General features: G+C 40.9%; 1 long non-coding RNA gene across 1 annotated transcript; it reads left to right on the forward strand.

Moving 5' to 3' along the window:
* The first annotated feature begins 13,875 nt into the window (after positions 1 to 13,875).
* LOC135241865 (uncharacterized) lies at positions 13,876 to 16,202 on the forward strand. The gene is made up of 5 exons (XR_010326138.1): positions 13,876 to 14,289; positions 14,382 to 14,507; positions 14,587 to 14,667; positions 14,752 to 14,847; positions 14,941 to 16,202. It is a non-coding gene; the product is annotated as an uncharacterized LOC135241865 (long non-coding RNA).
* Positions 16,203 to 16,716: the final 514 nt, after the last annotated feature.

The raw sequence follows: 16,716 nt of genomic DNA on the forward strand, positions 1-16,716 counted from the left end.
ATTGTTTCAACTACGCAATTTCATAATTCCATCCTAATTTCTCTCACACTGTTGTTATTTTCTCATATGCAAACCCTGCTGGGACATACGCGTCTGCTCCTATTCTCCACTATCATGTTTTCCGGTTCCAGTTTAGCAAAACAGCGAAGAGGACTCCTACCTGCAGATAAGCCTATCAAAATGCCTTACAAACCTTACAAACACTAAAAGTGCATCTCCACGAAATAACAGACAACGGAGCAGGACAGAAGGCTAGACAAGTTGCGACCTAGGGAGTTATAATTCTACGGGCTTGCTGATTCTTTTGTCAGTCAAGGCTCGTTGGATGGACGTCAAATCCGTGAGTACATACACTGGCCATATTTCATATGCGTTTCTGATGCGTTTCATATGCGTTCTTTCGTTTTACACTTATACGCCACCGCAGCCTTTGTCACAGCCACTGTTTTACATATATAGCAAACCGAAACTGCTAAACAGTACACGCTCAGCAGACTACAAATTCACACAAGGATAGCCATAATCCACAACCGTTTCTTACAGGGTCACTTCGCATTTCTCACTCACATAATAAAACGCTTTGCAAAAAGAAATGAGATCTCATAAAAAACACGTTTTCAACGTACAAAAACGCCAAGTTACTCAAAAGTATTGATATCAAAATGACGCCAAGTTACGGTACTACAAACAATATACGCTATCTTGCCTCACCGAAATGACATAAGATGTATTTCAAAGCAATGCTACCCAATATTTCCTCAATTATTTCAAGTCAAGATAGCGTATATTGTTTGTAGTACCGTAACTTGGCGTCATTTTGATATCAATACTTTTGAGTAACTTGGCGTTTTTGTACGTTGAAAACGTGTTTTTTATGAGATCTAATTAACTGGCCGCCTGCATCTCCGCTAGCAACATGCTAATGATACCACATGCAACACAGTGGCCATGGCTACTAGCCGGTTGGTAGCTAACGCGAGTCCACCCACATTAGTCTAGCTCCATCCTGCATGTACATCACAAATACCTCATTCTTGACATCATAGCAATGTTAAATACACCTTTGACAATTACACTTTGGATGGATGGATTATATTACACCACATAGGCCTATACGGATACTCTTAACACACTCTTAACACACAGGCATTGTCTGGTAGCTTCTGCAATTCACGCTCACTGTTTCACAGGTGCATCAATACAGCTACACAGTTCCTATTAAGGGGCACGCAGAGCTATTAAACAGCGCCACCCAGCAGCCAGGAGTATTAACTACATTTATTTCTTTCTTTTTTTAAAATAGAAGAGTGCAATGAAGTGAAATACACTATTAACACTTCATATGTTATGGCCACATAGACAGGATGGATGATCTTCATTTCCTGGAAACCAAACTCTAACCAGGCTCATTGAGTGATGGACGCGCAGTCCTGAGTGTAACTTCTGATTTTTAAGTCACAAGATTCCACATTGAGGTGTTTACCAGCTGCCAGCATTTCCTGGGTAATCTCGGTGAAAGTGGTTGGGCACATGAGGCTGACCTCTGACCCAGTGCACTCAGACGTACACTGTCTTCAATAAGAACTGTGGTGTAAATGCGTTTGGCATTTCCATGTTGGACTAAGTCCCCAAGGAATTGCAAAAGCGGAGTAGCTTTAGCTATTGACAAGACAGATTTCTCTGTGGTTGGTTGAGGAGCAGCTTTGTCTGCAGGTCCTCTTTCCCACCCCACAAGATAGACTCTTGGTGGAGGGGAGAAAACCTGGCCTAGTCATGCAGTTGGGGTGTCGCTATTACCCCCCTTTGAAGACTTCGCAAGAAAGGCCATGCCTTGAGTGAGGCCGGCTAAGGAGTCCTTAACCCCTTAGCGCACATGCCAAATCTTGCCAATCCTTGCCCATTTAGGGGGTACCCTATTTAAAGCCTTATAACTCCAGATGTGAACACCACAGAGACTTGAAAAATGGCTTAAATGAAGCAGGACATTTGTACAATTTACAATACTAATGCAGATTAGTTTATATTCATAATTTTGGAAGAAATAAAGTGCCACAAATGCAGTTGTCTAGACAAAAAATCAAAAATGAATGTGCACTTTTTAAGTTTGCAATGAAATACTGAGATAATGCATGTATACCACAGGTTAAACTATACATGTGCTAGATCAACAACTTCTTGACCACAAGTTCATAAAATCTAAGGGTGTACATGTAGAACTACTATAGATTTATGAAGCAAAAACTAAGCAGTGTACCCAGCATCTCCAAATCTATCCAAAATGTCTAAATTATGCATTGCTGTAAATCACAACATATTCACATATTTCACTACAAATCAACTGTTTTGTCTCAAAAACTTACTGTTGCATCATTTTCAAGTGGGAATTACAAGCTTTCCATCAGTACAGTGGTCTAAAATATCTAGGGGTCCAGAAACATATCCAAAATCAAAAATGAATAAAATGCTTTTTGTCCATTATAAAGCATATAAATGAGCCCCTTATGATGTTATAAGATGGAACATTGCTATCAGGTTAAAAAATAATGCAAAAATATTGTCACACAATGTGGTACAGTACCTAATTGTGTAATAATTGCATTGTAAATAAATGTATGTATTTCTATACTCTCATATGTTTTCTTGTATGGGGATGGGACGACATGAAAACAATTTTCAACTGTCCACCACGTTTTGTCTCCAACTCTCACGTCATCACTGTTGCATGCTTCACTAAAACTATTACACTACTAACGCTTACATTACAGTGTGAAATATCCACTTTATAATACCACTAACTTATTTAAAAACACTCAATTTAAAAAATAACGCATATAACCGAAGTATTTTGAGCAGTAATACTTACATAGAAATGATGAAATCTTATCTGTTTTCAGTAGATAGAGACAGAGACAGGAAACCAATGATACAGTTCTATCCGCTCCTGTCTTACACCAGAAAACGATGTCAGCTAGGTCTATCAGCAAACATATGGCTTAGCTATGCTCAAAAGTCCTCAATAATAATAGTATTTTCCAAGAAATTCCGAAAAATAGTTGACAACGTTTCGTTAGCAGCGTCCTTGTTTTACAGCTACCAGAGTGAATGCGTAATTGAATGCGATGATAAGAAAATTTCCGGTTACGCTGACCTATAAAACACTATTCCAAAAGCAAAATTAGACATGTTATACATTGTTAGAAAGCTTATACTCTCACCTACTGAATAAATGAATTGTCAATCAAGTCAGACTGTACTAAAAAGAGCTGCAACGCCGTAAACAACACGTGTGGTATTACACACAGCTATTTTGGAAGATACCCAGGCATCACAAATGCGCGTATATTTTACAAAGGGATTGTCCAAGACAATGTATGACCACTCAGTCTCAAAAGGGACATCTCTACGCGTAAAACCAACGGTAAGGTTGTATATTTATTCAATATTTAGTCCCAGATATTGACTGTAGAATGACTTAGTATCATTTTTAAAAACATTTTCTTGTTTATTTCGTTATTCAGTGAGCAGTGTTTTCACTGCTCTATTGTCATATCTTAGGGCTATTTTCAGGTTTATCTTGTTGCTATGACGGAATACGATTTTTTAGCGGTGAAAGAATATTTTTATGAATGATAGACAATATTGTCCATTATGTCATGGGTGGGGGGTGTAGTTGTAGATGAGACTGCAGGGAGGGGGGCATGTTAAATGAATGACCAGAGCCAATGGTGGCGCTGAGAAACTCCGTATTCGGCATAGTTGTAGTGTATCGTCTACTTATGAAACTAAAACAACGCGTTTCTGTTTTTAACTCGTACTTTGGTTGCAGTAGCACTGAATGTCTGAGTTCAGTAGTCTGGGCACGTCGGCATGCCAACCACTAGGGGGCTTGCGCGAAGGGGTTAATGGAGTTCAGTACAGCCCTAAGCTCTGCATCTGGTTTTCTATCCTGCTCCCTGTACCCGCTGTCCTGCTGTGAGTCACCCTTCCTATGCACTCGTGACCCTCCCCTCCTGTCTGTATGCCTTTGTCCATGGCTATGACGTAGGTTTCCAGAGTCTCTCTGCTGACTATCACAACTCTTGGACCTCTGTCGTTCCTTCCACCTGTCGGTGGCTGTGTTGTGATGAGAGTGGGGTTCCTGACGGTCCTTCTGGATCACAGTCTTGGGGGTTGGGACTTCTGAACCCTCAAGCTCAAGTGGGGTTCCTAGAGAATTCTAGGTTCTCCTTACTCTCATTATTGTCACTTGGACAGACAATGGCCTCCCAGGCCATTTGCGCTTCCTGATGCCGTGCATTGAGGGCCTTAAGTGATCGTCGCCACGGGACATTAGGATGACATGAGCACGAATGGATGGGTGCAGGTTGTGGAGGAACAAGGACTTGAAGGCTCGGTCGTCCTCAAGAGCAAGCCCATTTCTTTCTTGGAAGAAAGCATATCTCAAGCGTTTGATCTGAATTGCAGTAGTTGTGGCTGATGTCTCTTGGGTCAGGTCACCCTCAACCAGAATCTTAAATAACTCTGGGGCATGACATGTTCTGTAAAAACAGTATGAGCTTTTATTTAAACATTTGAGGCAATATAAAATGTAATGAGGTGGAAGAGGCTTGGTTGGATGTGGGCCTGATGGTAATATGGAGAAGATAATAGGAATTAAGGTGTTTGAAGGATTGAGGAGTGAGGGGGATGAATTTGCCTACATAAGTGATTGGATCATAGAAGAACCACCACCTGGGGCCTCCACAAAAGAAAGGTATCAAAATGTATGATAGAAACAATCTTAAGATCACGCGCCGACGTACAAAGTATCTTAATACTATCATTTGGATTTTTAATGGCTCCCCTGTATCTACAGGGGAAGAAGGGGGAAGTGGATCTCTGGTTGGTGGGGCCACAGTGCTACTTCTGTTCAGCCTTATTTGGGCAAATTGAGGGAAACGTGGAATTTGGGAGGTGTGGTCGGGATGACATTTAAGGGGAGCAAGGAAGCAGATCTAGGAGAAGCCTGCTTATCAGATTCTCCGGGTACCATAGTCTTGTCCGTACGGAAACATCTGGATATGTTGCTCTCACTTAATTTTGCTACGTTGTGATATATATATGTATGTTTATTAGACTGTATCTATGTTAGAACTTACATGTGTGTGAAGTTTCTACTTTATATATATATATATAGTAAAAATAAACCACTGTCTTCAGTATGATCCATCATTTCGTGAATAACCTCACTTTGTCCACAGCATCACCGGCCATATGCTAACCCACTAATATCAGTGCATACAAGCTGAGGTGCGGTGTCCCGGGGCACTGTGGTAAGTGTTCTTGAGCCTAGGAACTGATTACCTGAGTACAAGTCTAGTAACAAGTTTAAAGGCTTTAGACCTTAATATAAAAACCTCTGAGTACAAGTCTAGTAACAAGTTTAAAGACTTTGGACCTTAATATAAAAACCTCTGAGTACAAGTCTAGTAACAAGTTTAAAGGCTTATGTCCTTAATATAAACACCTCTGAATGCAATAACAAAGTTAAAGGATCAAATTTCTAGCCCATGGGGAATAAATAAATTACCAGTACTGGCCAGGTGCATGGTCTAGGCTCCTAAGTCCCAGCCCTGAAAGCAGAGTCTAAGTGCTGATACTGAACCCGGGTGCCTGGGTCCCATGGCGGTACACGTCTCAACCCTGAGGGAACCATACCTTTAAGTCTCAGAGATTGAGGCCGGTACTAGTGGTCACTGGACCTCTAAGTACCGAGCCCGATGTAACGTCGCAACCTCTGGGTGCCATGGCAGATACAAGTCTCCACCCCTCTGATAGTGCAGCCCCAGGCTACAACAAGGTTGGAGACCGTCTGGAATCTGCCACATGTGGAACCCATGTTAAAACCTCTGACACTGGTGCAAAGTATCAGGACACAGAACTTCTGAATTTCTGAGGTGCTGGAACTGAGTCTTCGGGCCTAAACCACCTGTCCCAGTAACTCGGATTAGAATACAGTATAATTACAATCCCTTGGCATTAGAGTCTGAAAGAAAGTAACTGAATGAATTCAAGTTCTGAGGCACAAGGATACTGCCGAGCACTGAGGTGTATGTACTGTGTAACTCTAACAACCGTAACAAATTGTCCTCATAACCCTGCCTCATCAGTAGGTATAAAATTTCCTTACAGCGCCATCTGGTGGCAACTCACAAAAAGCTTTAATTATAATTATTTAATTCAGCGTTACAGGATCGATGTTCCTTAAATGTCAATTGAAGTCAACTGCTCTATCCTCACATGGGGCACCAGTTGTAGGTGCCGTGGGTTAAATTTACGTAATAATCAGTCTCATAAAATTATTATTACCATATAATTTGGAATTTTAATTAGTTAGTTAAAATTTCAAATACCAATGGTTACTTCTGTTAGATTGATCAAATATTACCAATTCAATTATTAATTGAATGTTTTAATCTGTCAATCTGGTTCTGAAGGCAATGGTTCTTTTAATAGAATGTTGTGGCTTCAATCGATATCCAAGAAACATGAAACAGACAACTGTGTAAAATTAAACAATGTTTAATAAACGCAGTGAGCAGAATCACAAAACATCACTATAATAACGTCTACGATCTAACACAATTATCTACTACCAATGATTATTGTCTCCATGCAGTTGAATGAGGGAAAATAAACAATGGGGGTATGCCGGAGTACGCACGGGTGTACACACACGTGGGGAGAGAGCGAGAACAAAGGTTACGTGTAGGGGTTGGGGAAATGTCGCCAGGCTTCTCTATAGGGGAAGAAGAAGCCAAGCAATTTCTCAGACATCACGGAGACACTACTGTGTTAGTATCAAAACACGCATGCAGTTAAGGAGGTTAAAATTAAGAGTGTACAGCGCTTGCACGTAGCCTCTATGAAGAGCTCTCAGCTCACTATAATCACTAACCTACAAAAACAGAAAATATAAAACAGTCACAAACGAAGTTACATAACTAAGATTTCTGACTAACAAAGAAAGACTAATCTGTGCCCAGATGTTACAGTCTTACTTGTAGTTGAGTATCATGAGATACTCAACACCGGAGTTTTCACTGAATGCCGTCTCTTTTATGGAATTGTCCGCGGTCCAATTGACGGTGCAGGAAGCAACAACGTGTGGTCCAGGCAGGGTAGCCGGGTTCGGGATCCGCGTCTCTGGACTTGCCCAGGGAAAATCTTGTTGGTACCTTTTTGCACTGAGAAGAACTGGTCGTTCTCAGCACGCCACTCCAAGCGTCACCCGAAAGTAACTGTCTCCAACTTAATGTTGGGAATTTGTGAGTTAACTCGAAAGTATGGATAACTAACGCCTAATGCTACAACTGTGATCAGCAGTTGCGGATGCAAAAAGGGTTAATTTTCCATAAAAACAAAGAAATAAAATAAAATAAAATCTGCAGACTTCTTCTCTTTAGCTGCCATCAGCTGTGATGCCACAACCAGAGAGAGAGAGACAATGGCGAATCCTTGCTTTTATGTCGGGGATTGCGTCCTTCTGGCTTTACAGTATTAGATTACTGTATTTTAAATTTGCGGTTGAGGGCGGAGTTAACTCTGTCACCCTTGTGGTGGCGTAAGGGTACTGTAGTTTTTGAAGTGTTCTTTTGTAGCCCATGGTACCAACAATGGGAAGAGAAGAGTATGGAGAAGGGAAGGAACTGCTCATTATCCAAAGCATACCACCTCATCTGTGAAGCATGGTGGAGGTAGTGTTATGGCATGGGGATATATGGCTGCCACTGGTATTGGTTCCCTTGTATTTATTGATGATGTGACTGCTGACAAAAGCAGTAGGATTAATTCTGAAATGTATAGGGCTATATTATCTGCTCAGATTCAGCCAAATGCTTCAAAATTCATTGGACGAGACTTCACAGTGCAAATGGACAATGACCTGAAGCATACTGCGAAAGCAACCCAAGACTTTTTTTAAGGCAAAGAAGTGGAATGTTCTGCAATGGCCAAGTCAATCACCTGACCTGAATCCAATTGAGCATGCATTTCACTTGTTGAAGGCAAAACCGAAGGAAAAATGCCCCAAGAACAAGCAGGAACTGAAGACAGCTGCAGTAGAGGCCTGGCAGAGCATCAGCTGGGAAGAAACCCAGCGTCTGGTGATGTCTATGGGTTCAAGACTTCAGGCAGTCATTGACTGTAAAGGATTTGCAACCAAGTATTAAAAATGACATTAATTCAAATTTAATTTATGATTATGTTAGTTTGTCCAATTACTTTTGAACCCCTTAAAATTGTATTAAAATGGTTGTAATTCCTACATTGTTCATACAATATTTTTGACAAAACCCTTAAATGAAAGCTGAAAGTCTACACTTAAATCACATCTTGATTGTTTCATTTCAAATCCATTGTGGTGGGGTACAGAGCCAAAATAATGAAAATTGTGTCACTGTCCAAATACTTATGGACCTGACTGTATGTGTCAAAGACTATCATGAAGATAAGACTACATCAGCATACCCTCAGTGGGTTCACTTCAAGATGCAAATCACTGGAAGGCCTCAAGAACAGAACGGCTAGGTTAGAGTTAGCTACATGAAGTATAAATACTTGAAAAAACCATAGCGTCTTGGAATCAACTCTTACGGACAGATGAGACAAGTATTAAACTGTGTCAAGGGGTGGAAAGAAAGTGTGGAGAAAGAAAAGAACTCTCATGATCCAAAGCACCTCTTCCTCTATTTAGTGTAGAGGTATCAGCACTCGCCTACCACCGCAGAGACCCGGGTTTAATCCCTGGCAGCGGTACTTCAGGGGGCTCAGACGTTCCTACGAACACAGTTGGCAGTGTTCGCGGGTGGGAAGCCGGTGAGGGAATAGTCCTGATCGTTGCATTTGTGACTCCTACTGGTTGGTCGGGGTGCCTGTTCAGCAGGGAGAGGATCTGGGGGAGATAGCATGAACCTCCGCACGCGTTACGCTCTCCCAGTGAAACTCCTCGCTGTCAGGTAAAAAGAAGCGGCTGGCGACTCCACATGTATCAGAGGAGACATGTGATAGTCTCCACCCTCCCCAGACCAACAGAGGATAGTGCATCGACCAGGACCATGATTCACACGGGGAATTGGTATAACGACTAAATTGGGGAGAAAATGGGAGAAAAATGGCAAAAAAAGAATAAAGAAACATGGTAGAGGTAGTGTTACGTTTAGGGCATGTATGGCTGCCACTGAAACTAGCTGACTTGTCTTTGTTATGTCATTGCTGACATCAGCAGCAGGATGAATTCTGAATTGTACACAAACATCTGCTCAGTTTCAACTAAATGCCACAAAACTCATTGAACATAGTTTCACCTTGTGTTTTTAGGGCCAAAAAGTGGAATGTTCTTCACTGGTGTAGGGATTTCTTAACAAAAGTGATGGTGTTGAATATAAAGATAACAAATGACAGAGTTAGGGGCTCCTTTATATAATTTAATAATATGACCGGTCGGGAAGAGGTACAAGTACAGTCTTCGAAAATATAAAGTCCAATATATGAGTTTATACAGTTTTCAGAGACAAAGAACTGTCGTCCCAGCCTATGCGATTCATTTAATCATTATATGCAAAGATTCCATTACTAGCCAATCAACAGTTATACCAAGGCTGACCGTGCAGGTCTAGAGGTCCTCTAAACCCATAAACACTTGATATATACCACCGCTGGATTTTATCTCCTCATCTCAGACTATACCTAGACTAACCACCACCACGCTGTATATTTCACTCTAAATCCACCCCCCCCCCCCCCTTTTATGACACTTGTTACATGTTGCCCCATCCCAGCACTTTTTGGTAATTTGTATTTGTCCTAATACTGTAGCTCATTCTTCTGCCTAGTTGGCTTTGCAGAGGTTAGGTCAGAATAGTGTTCACTGTGTGAACTAAACTGTGTTCTTGGCTAGGAATAGCTGTACAAAATAAGTATTGTACCTTACTGAACCTGTGTTTAGTAGTTGTCTATGACCATGAAATGCACTTTTTGTACGTTGCTTTGGATAAAAGTGTCTGCCAAATAAATGTAATGTAATGTAATATAATTGGTTACATAACATTTTCTGTAAGTCAACTTTTTAATCATAACCCATCACTGGCCAAGTCAATCACCCGTTCTTAATTCAACTGGACATGTGTTTCACTTTCTGAAGACAGGACTGAAGCAAAATTACCCAGAAATGAATAGGAAGATGGCTGCAGTACAGGCCTGGCAGAGCATCACCAGAGAGGATAGCCAGTGCCTGTTAATGCCTATGAAACATTAGGCAGTCATCAAATGCAAAGGATTTGCAACGGATTTCTAAATATGAGAACTTTATTTCAGATTATGTTAATTTGTACTTTTTATTCCCTAAAATGAGGGCTATGCATATAAAGGGCTGCAATTCATACACAGATCACCTGATATGGATGTATATACTTTCAAATGAATGGTGACATTCTGCACTTCAACCATACTTATTTTATTTTGAATCCAATGTGCTACAGCACAGAGCCAAAAAAACAAATACTTCGAACTGCACTGTATGTAAAAGCATTCATTGAACACAGGCCAAAGGGATTGTGTTTTGATTATATCCCTGGATGAGCACCTCAGGCTTCACTTCCTGTCTCCACTATTTTCTTCCTCAGTTTTTACTTATGATTCCTTTCTTTGTTTTACCTACACTGTGGTTTGTGATATGTTGAGTTGATTGTGGCTGCTACCCGGAACTCAAATATCAAATATAGCCTAATCTCCTTCATAATGATTTGACAAAGAGCTTCATAACAATGAACACATTGCACACTATGTAGGGTATACACAACAACTTAAGGTTTATACAGCAAATAAGCCACAACAAACAAAGAAACAAAAATTTTGGTGGTTGGGTGTCACAACCTATGCCTCAACCCTCAGTCAGTTTGACAATGGCAGTAAAAAGGGTCCAGGACAGAGGGTAGACTGCCCATCTAAGATAGCACAGTGCACAAGTTGACTAATTGGAGAGCAGTCACATGTTTTTTTTCACTCCTTCCCACTGCAGGTTGGGGGCAGTGTAAGTGCAAGAGACATTTGTCTGGCAGACAGTGCAATCACTGCCAACATGGATTCTACAAGCTGCAGCCTGTGCACCCTGGTGGCTGGAGCATCTGTAACTGCAATGCCACCGGGAATGTACAGGCAGATATTACCTGTCACCAGGACTCAAGTCAATGCCAGTGCAAGGCAAACGTAATCGGTAGGTATCAAGCCACATTGCTCCCTCCATTGCTTCTTCTCTCTGCACTATCCCTCCGGATGGAAATAAGATCAAATTGTTTGGCTTTGAGAAATGGCACACTTACATTTATGCTAAAAATCAGATTCCTGAAGAATCAATTTATTTGTGTATTTTTATGTTTCACTTATTAATTTTTTACCAGCCACAGCCAAATTGATTTCTCATAGCTTTCCCATGCTTCCCAGCACACCTTTGCGATAAATTTGCTCTTTTTCCCCCCACGACGCAACTTCGAAATTTTCTATGAAATGCACACAAATGTTAGTCGGAGGATCATGTATACTACTATGTCCGGTTATCACAGTCTACAGATCATGAAGTCATAAGTTCAAGCCCCGCCTGGAACAAGTTTCTTTAACCTGCTTTTTTCCTCACTAATAATTGTTTATTACTTCTCAATTATTGCCTTTGCACCACATATACCCGGCGTTCACCCAACATACACACTGTATTATGATATACCATCTGCACGTTCACTTAACCGGCTCCAATATCGCCAGGCCATATGGATTCAACCGGAGCTCAGCTGTGCTTACTGGCCTGTGTTCTTTTTTAAAACCACGGACAGGTTTGACCATGAAATTTCACGCATTGAACAGTTATGTCATGGTGGCGCACTACAAAGTTACGCACTGGAAAGCCAGAGGTCGAACGATCAACTCCCGCCTCGCCCTCATGCAGATATTTTCATATTTTACACTGTTTTCTGACACTTATATTTGCTTTACCAAAAGTCACTCACGGCCAGCCATATGCATTTCATGATGGTAAATGTATTGATTTTCTTAAAAAGTTACACCAGCTGACCACTGTGCCATTTCTACTAACTGTATTTATTCACTTGGCTACTGTAGAAAACGTTCTTATCAGCAAACGCCACGTTTCTACATTCATGTTACCTCGCCCTGTTCTCTATCTACCCACACACAAACAATTACTACGTATGTACTGTCTGCAACTCCCCATTAAAACATACATTTAAAATCATGACTCAATCATAATTATAGCTACTAGTACTGAACATGAGAAAAGTACATCAGTGCAGTACATTTCCTACACAATATCACATGTTACTTCACCCACCACTTTAATGAGTGATTCTGTATACCGTCTGTTATATATACCATTCGATAAGGAAACTCATCTCGCTCATGGTCACTTAATTTACTTTGCACTATAGTCTGTGATCATGTCAACCTTCACCTACATGCCCATTCTGCTAAAAACATATTGTTTCAACTACTCAATTTCATAATTTCTCCTCATTTCTCTCATACTATTATTTTCATACGCAAAGATTGCTCGGACATATGCTTCTGCTCCTATTCTCCACTATCAAGTGTTCCGGTTCTACTAGCCTACTTCCACTTCTCAAGTAAGGTCACTGATCTAGCTTAGCAGCAAAGAGGACTCCTACCTGCACATAAGCCCATCAAAATGCCTTATAAACCATACAAACACTAAAAGTTCATCTCGACGAAATAACAGAAAACGGAGCAGGACAGAACAGTACATGGCCGTAGGATGGCCGTCAAATCCGTAAGTACATACACTGGGCATATTTCAGCTGCGTTTCTCATGTGTTTATACTTACGCCACCGCACCCTTTGTCACAGCCACTGTTTTACTTGGAAACATGTATTTCATGATGTATTTAATTATTTATGCTCACATTTCATGATGTATTTATTTATTTATTAATTTTGTCCAAAATATTCCTCCAAATGAATAGGCGTCAATATCCAATTTGCATTGCTGTGTATGTATATAAGAGAGAGAAAATAAGATGCCCATTCTGTCAAAAATAATGATTGATCGATACCACGCCCCATGCCCCCCTGATATGATCCGATTTTCTATGATATCCATACAGTCAAGATTTGATTGATTAGTTTTACCTTTTGGACTCTGCTATGGTTTGGTTGGTGAGGGAGAAGGGTATGGGGAAAGGGTGGGGGTTGTGGCTGCTGCAGACACCATGTTCATCAGGGAGGGGGGGGGGGGGGGAGTACCCCCGACACTTAGTTTTTAGAGTGTGTGGGATGTGGCAGGACTGATGTGGGTAGCCTGTGGAGCACGGGCCCTGTGGTAAACGGTAAATTTCCCACAAGGATAATGTTTTATGTCTTTTCTTTCTCTGAATACAGCCACAGCCCTAAAGTGTTTCAACAAACAGCTTGATTAGAGTCTATTTCATAATATTACTCGCATTTTAAGCCTTTAAAAAGGGGTTTAAGTGGAGATTGCACACGTTAGATACCATATAAGTGTGTATAAAACATATTGAATAATTACACTGATCTTCATAAAATGTATTAAAAATATTTTTAGCTAAAGCTTACATTGACATCACGTGTTGGTACAAATGGATGTTTATGGTGTGCTCTAGCTTCTGTGAATCCATGCAGAAGGCACAGGCATCCCTGCTTTTCCAACGGTGCGAGTGCGCTGATGGTTCTATAAATGAAAAGATAATAGGGATAATAGGGTTTTTTTTTTTTTATACACCCCATGTCAGAAAGAAAACATGGGGATACTAGCTACTTCATTTTTAAGTCTTTAAAAAGGTTTAAAATTGTACACGTTAGGTGCTATATAGATGTGTTTGGTATCTATAGGTTGCAAAATATTTGAACGAGGTCAAAATCTTATTGAATAATTATACAGGATTTTGTAAAGCAGTGTATTTCAAACTACTGTTTATAACTAAATATTTTATTTTTCATTGAGACACCGCCCTAAAAGTGTCAAGGGTGGGGGTTTGGGGTTACACACCATCCATAAATTAGGCCCCAGGACCCTTTACTTTGGAGAGAAGCAAGAATGGCTGGAGTCGACTTTTACTCTGCATCATGTGAGTACCCACATTTATTTGAGTTTCTTTTTCTAATTCTCTGAAATAAATACACTTAACGCAAAAGCCTGTTAAAGCTAAAGTTTTTTTTTTTGTTTTTTTTTTTAAACAGATACGCCCAGCACTCAAGTCATGAACGAAGGTGGGTCAGCAATTTACATATGCATTAACAACAACACTGTTCATGGGCCCTCCTTTTGAGTTTGCTTATAAAACAGGATGACTTTTTACCAGTTCTAGAGATCTTGACAACTGATGAAGAGCTGGTGCCAAGTCTACCAACGAATCCACAAACACCAGAGCAAGTGCGGATCAATCCTGCCGAGGAGAGCGCAAGCTTATCGACACCTACACTTATTTGTAAGAATCCTTTCTTTAAACTGTTTAGTATGTTGGTTGAAGGATTTACAGTTATTTACAGATATTCTTCCTTATACAGGGCCAGAAGAACCAGAAAAAACTTTTGAAGAGGGGAAAAAATCCCGCCTAAAGCTCAACAAAAAAAGGAGACTTTTTAGCGGTGAGAATTATTTCAAATATCTTTGTCACCATATTGTTGTTTTGTATGCAATTTAGACAAAAAAAAATGAAACTATTTCCACAGAATCAGGTACTGAGAACCACGTGGCAGAGAGGGCCTTGGGAGAAACGGTGGTGAAACAGATCACAGCACAAAAACCTATACAGATTGAAGAGTGCGGTAAGTCTATTAAGAACTTGTGGTACTTGAAAGTTTTTTGATGAAAAGTATGGTTTGAAACTAAAGCGGCTAAATATTGGTGCTTTTCTGCAGTAACAGCTGAGGAAACCAATCAACAGACCAGAGAATCACACCTCCAGGAGCAAACAGTTGAGGAAGCCCCTGGACACAGAGAGGACAGCAGTGCTGAGGAAAGAAAACAACAGGCCCGAGAATCACATCTCCAGGAGCAACCAGCGGCCCAAACAATTCTCCAGAAGCCAGGGGACACCGAAAGACGGCCCTTTAAGGTCCCAGCCCATTTGGAAGCTCTGAAAATCTTCAATCGTGAGTTACATTTGGCTGAACAACGTCTCGCGGTGTTGAAGGAGTCTGAGTCTCATCTGTTTGAACAGCGTCTCGCAGTGCTGAAGGAGTCTGAGTATCGTTTGTCAGAACGGCTTAAGGTGTTTCAGACAATCTTTGAGAAATATTAGAAATGGCACAGAGGCAACAACCAGAGCAGTTAGGCAGGGCACACAGCACAGAGAACATTAACTCACAAATTTTACATGCAATTCAAGCTATAACTCAAAACAACAGCCCACAAGCTGCTGAAAACATTCCAAATGTTTTTATAAACCCAAATCTGCTACAGCTTGTTAACAATATTAACCATGACACTAACGACATGCATGAAATGGCTGGTGATTACTTTGATCGGTTGAACGAGGCTTTGGCAAACCTTACCGCCGGTGATGGTGCACTAACCCCTGCAGCAGACTCTCTTGGTTTTCTGAACGATGCTTTAGAGCGACTAAACCAGGAAGGGGGGAATCTTAATGAATCACCACTAACGCCTACCTCTGATAACCCACAAGTTTCTGACGATGTGCATGCTGCCGCTGCTAATAGTAATGATGATGATGATGGTGTGGTGACTTGTGTTCCTGACATGGTAGTGGTGCAAAGGCCCTCCTTTAATTGTGTCGAAATTAGGCAACGGTTTAACTTTGCATCCTTGCACGACATGGACAGCTATGAGGACTTCTATAATGTGTTGCTAAACTTACTTGATCATGTATTGCATAGAGCTATGCAGCTGGCTAGACCCAATGACGTGATTCAGCTGGAGTTGCGTGGTGACTCCCTGTCTGAGGGTGTGTCCATAATTGCTAATGGCGCTAGTGTGGATCTGGACACATTTTTGGGAATGGTTGGGGATCTGGTTCAGAGCAATTTTGAAATCCTTTCTGATGATACATTGGAACTGGTGGTTCAGATAGTTCAAAACCCAAATGGTGGTACCCGTAGAAAAATAGCCACATGTCTCAGAAATGAGGTTTTAAGAAAAAAACTACGGCATCTATTTGTAAGCCACAATGTTGAGAATAACCTCTGCTTTGCCATTTGCTTGTCTCAGATGTTAAACCCGGAATTCACGTTCGAGCAGGTGGAGCAAGACGCCATACATTTGCAGACGTCTGTAGGCCTGGGCGTGCAGGATATGGTGTCTTTTTCAGACATACAAAAGTTTGAACAACTGTTAAAGGTCAAAATTGTTGTGTGGAACCGTAATGCTCAGAGTGTCTTTCGCAAATTTCAAACAAACCCAGAGCCGCATCCAAAAACCGTGTTTTTGTACCTAGAAAACGAACATTACTTTGGTATAAAGTCATTGAAAGGTTTCTTAGGCAGTGCGTACGTGTGTGATTACTGTTACACACCTTTCACAGCAAAAGCTAACCACCGATGCAAATACTACTGTAATGTTTGTTTTAGTGCTGAATGTTCTTCGCACCCTTTAAAATCGGTAATGTGTAAAGACTGTAGACGTATATGTCGGTCCGCCTTTTGTTACACAGCGCATAAAGTCACCAAAATGAATAA

The sequence above is a fragment of the Anguilla rostrata genome, chromosome 1, assembly GCF_018555375.3.
Source record: "Anguilla rostrata isolate EN2019 chromosome 1, ASM1855537v3, whole genome shotgun sequence".
Taxonomy (NCBI): domain Eukaryota; kingdom Metazoa; phylum Chordata; class Actinopteri; order Anguilliformes; family Anguillidae; genus Anguilla; species Anguilla rostrata.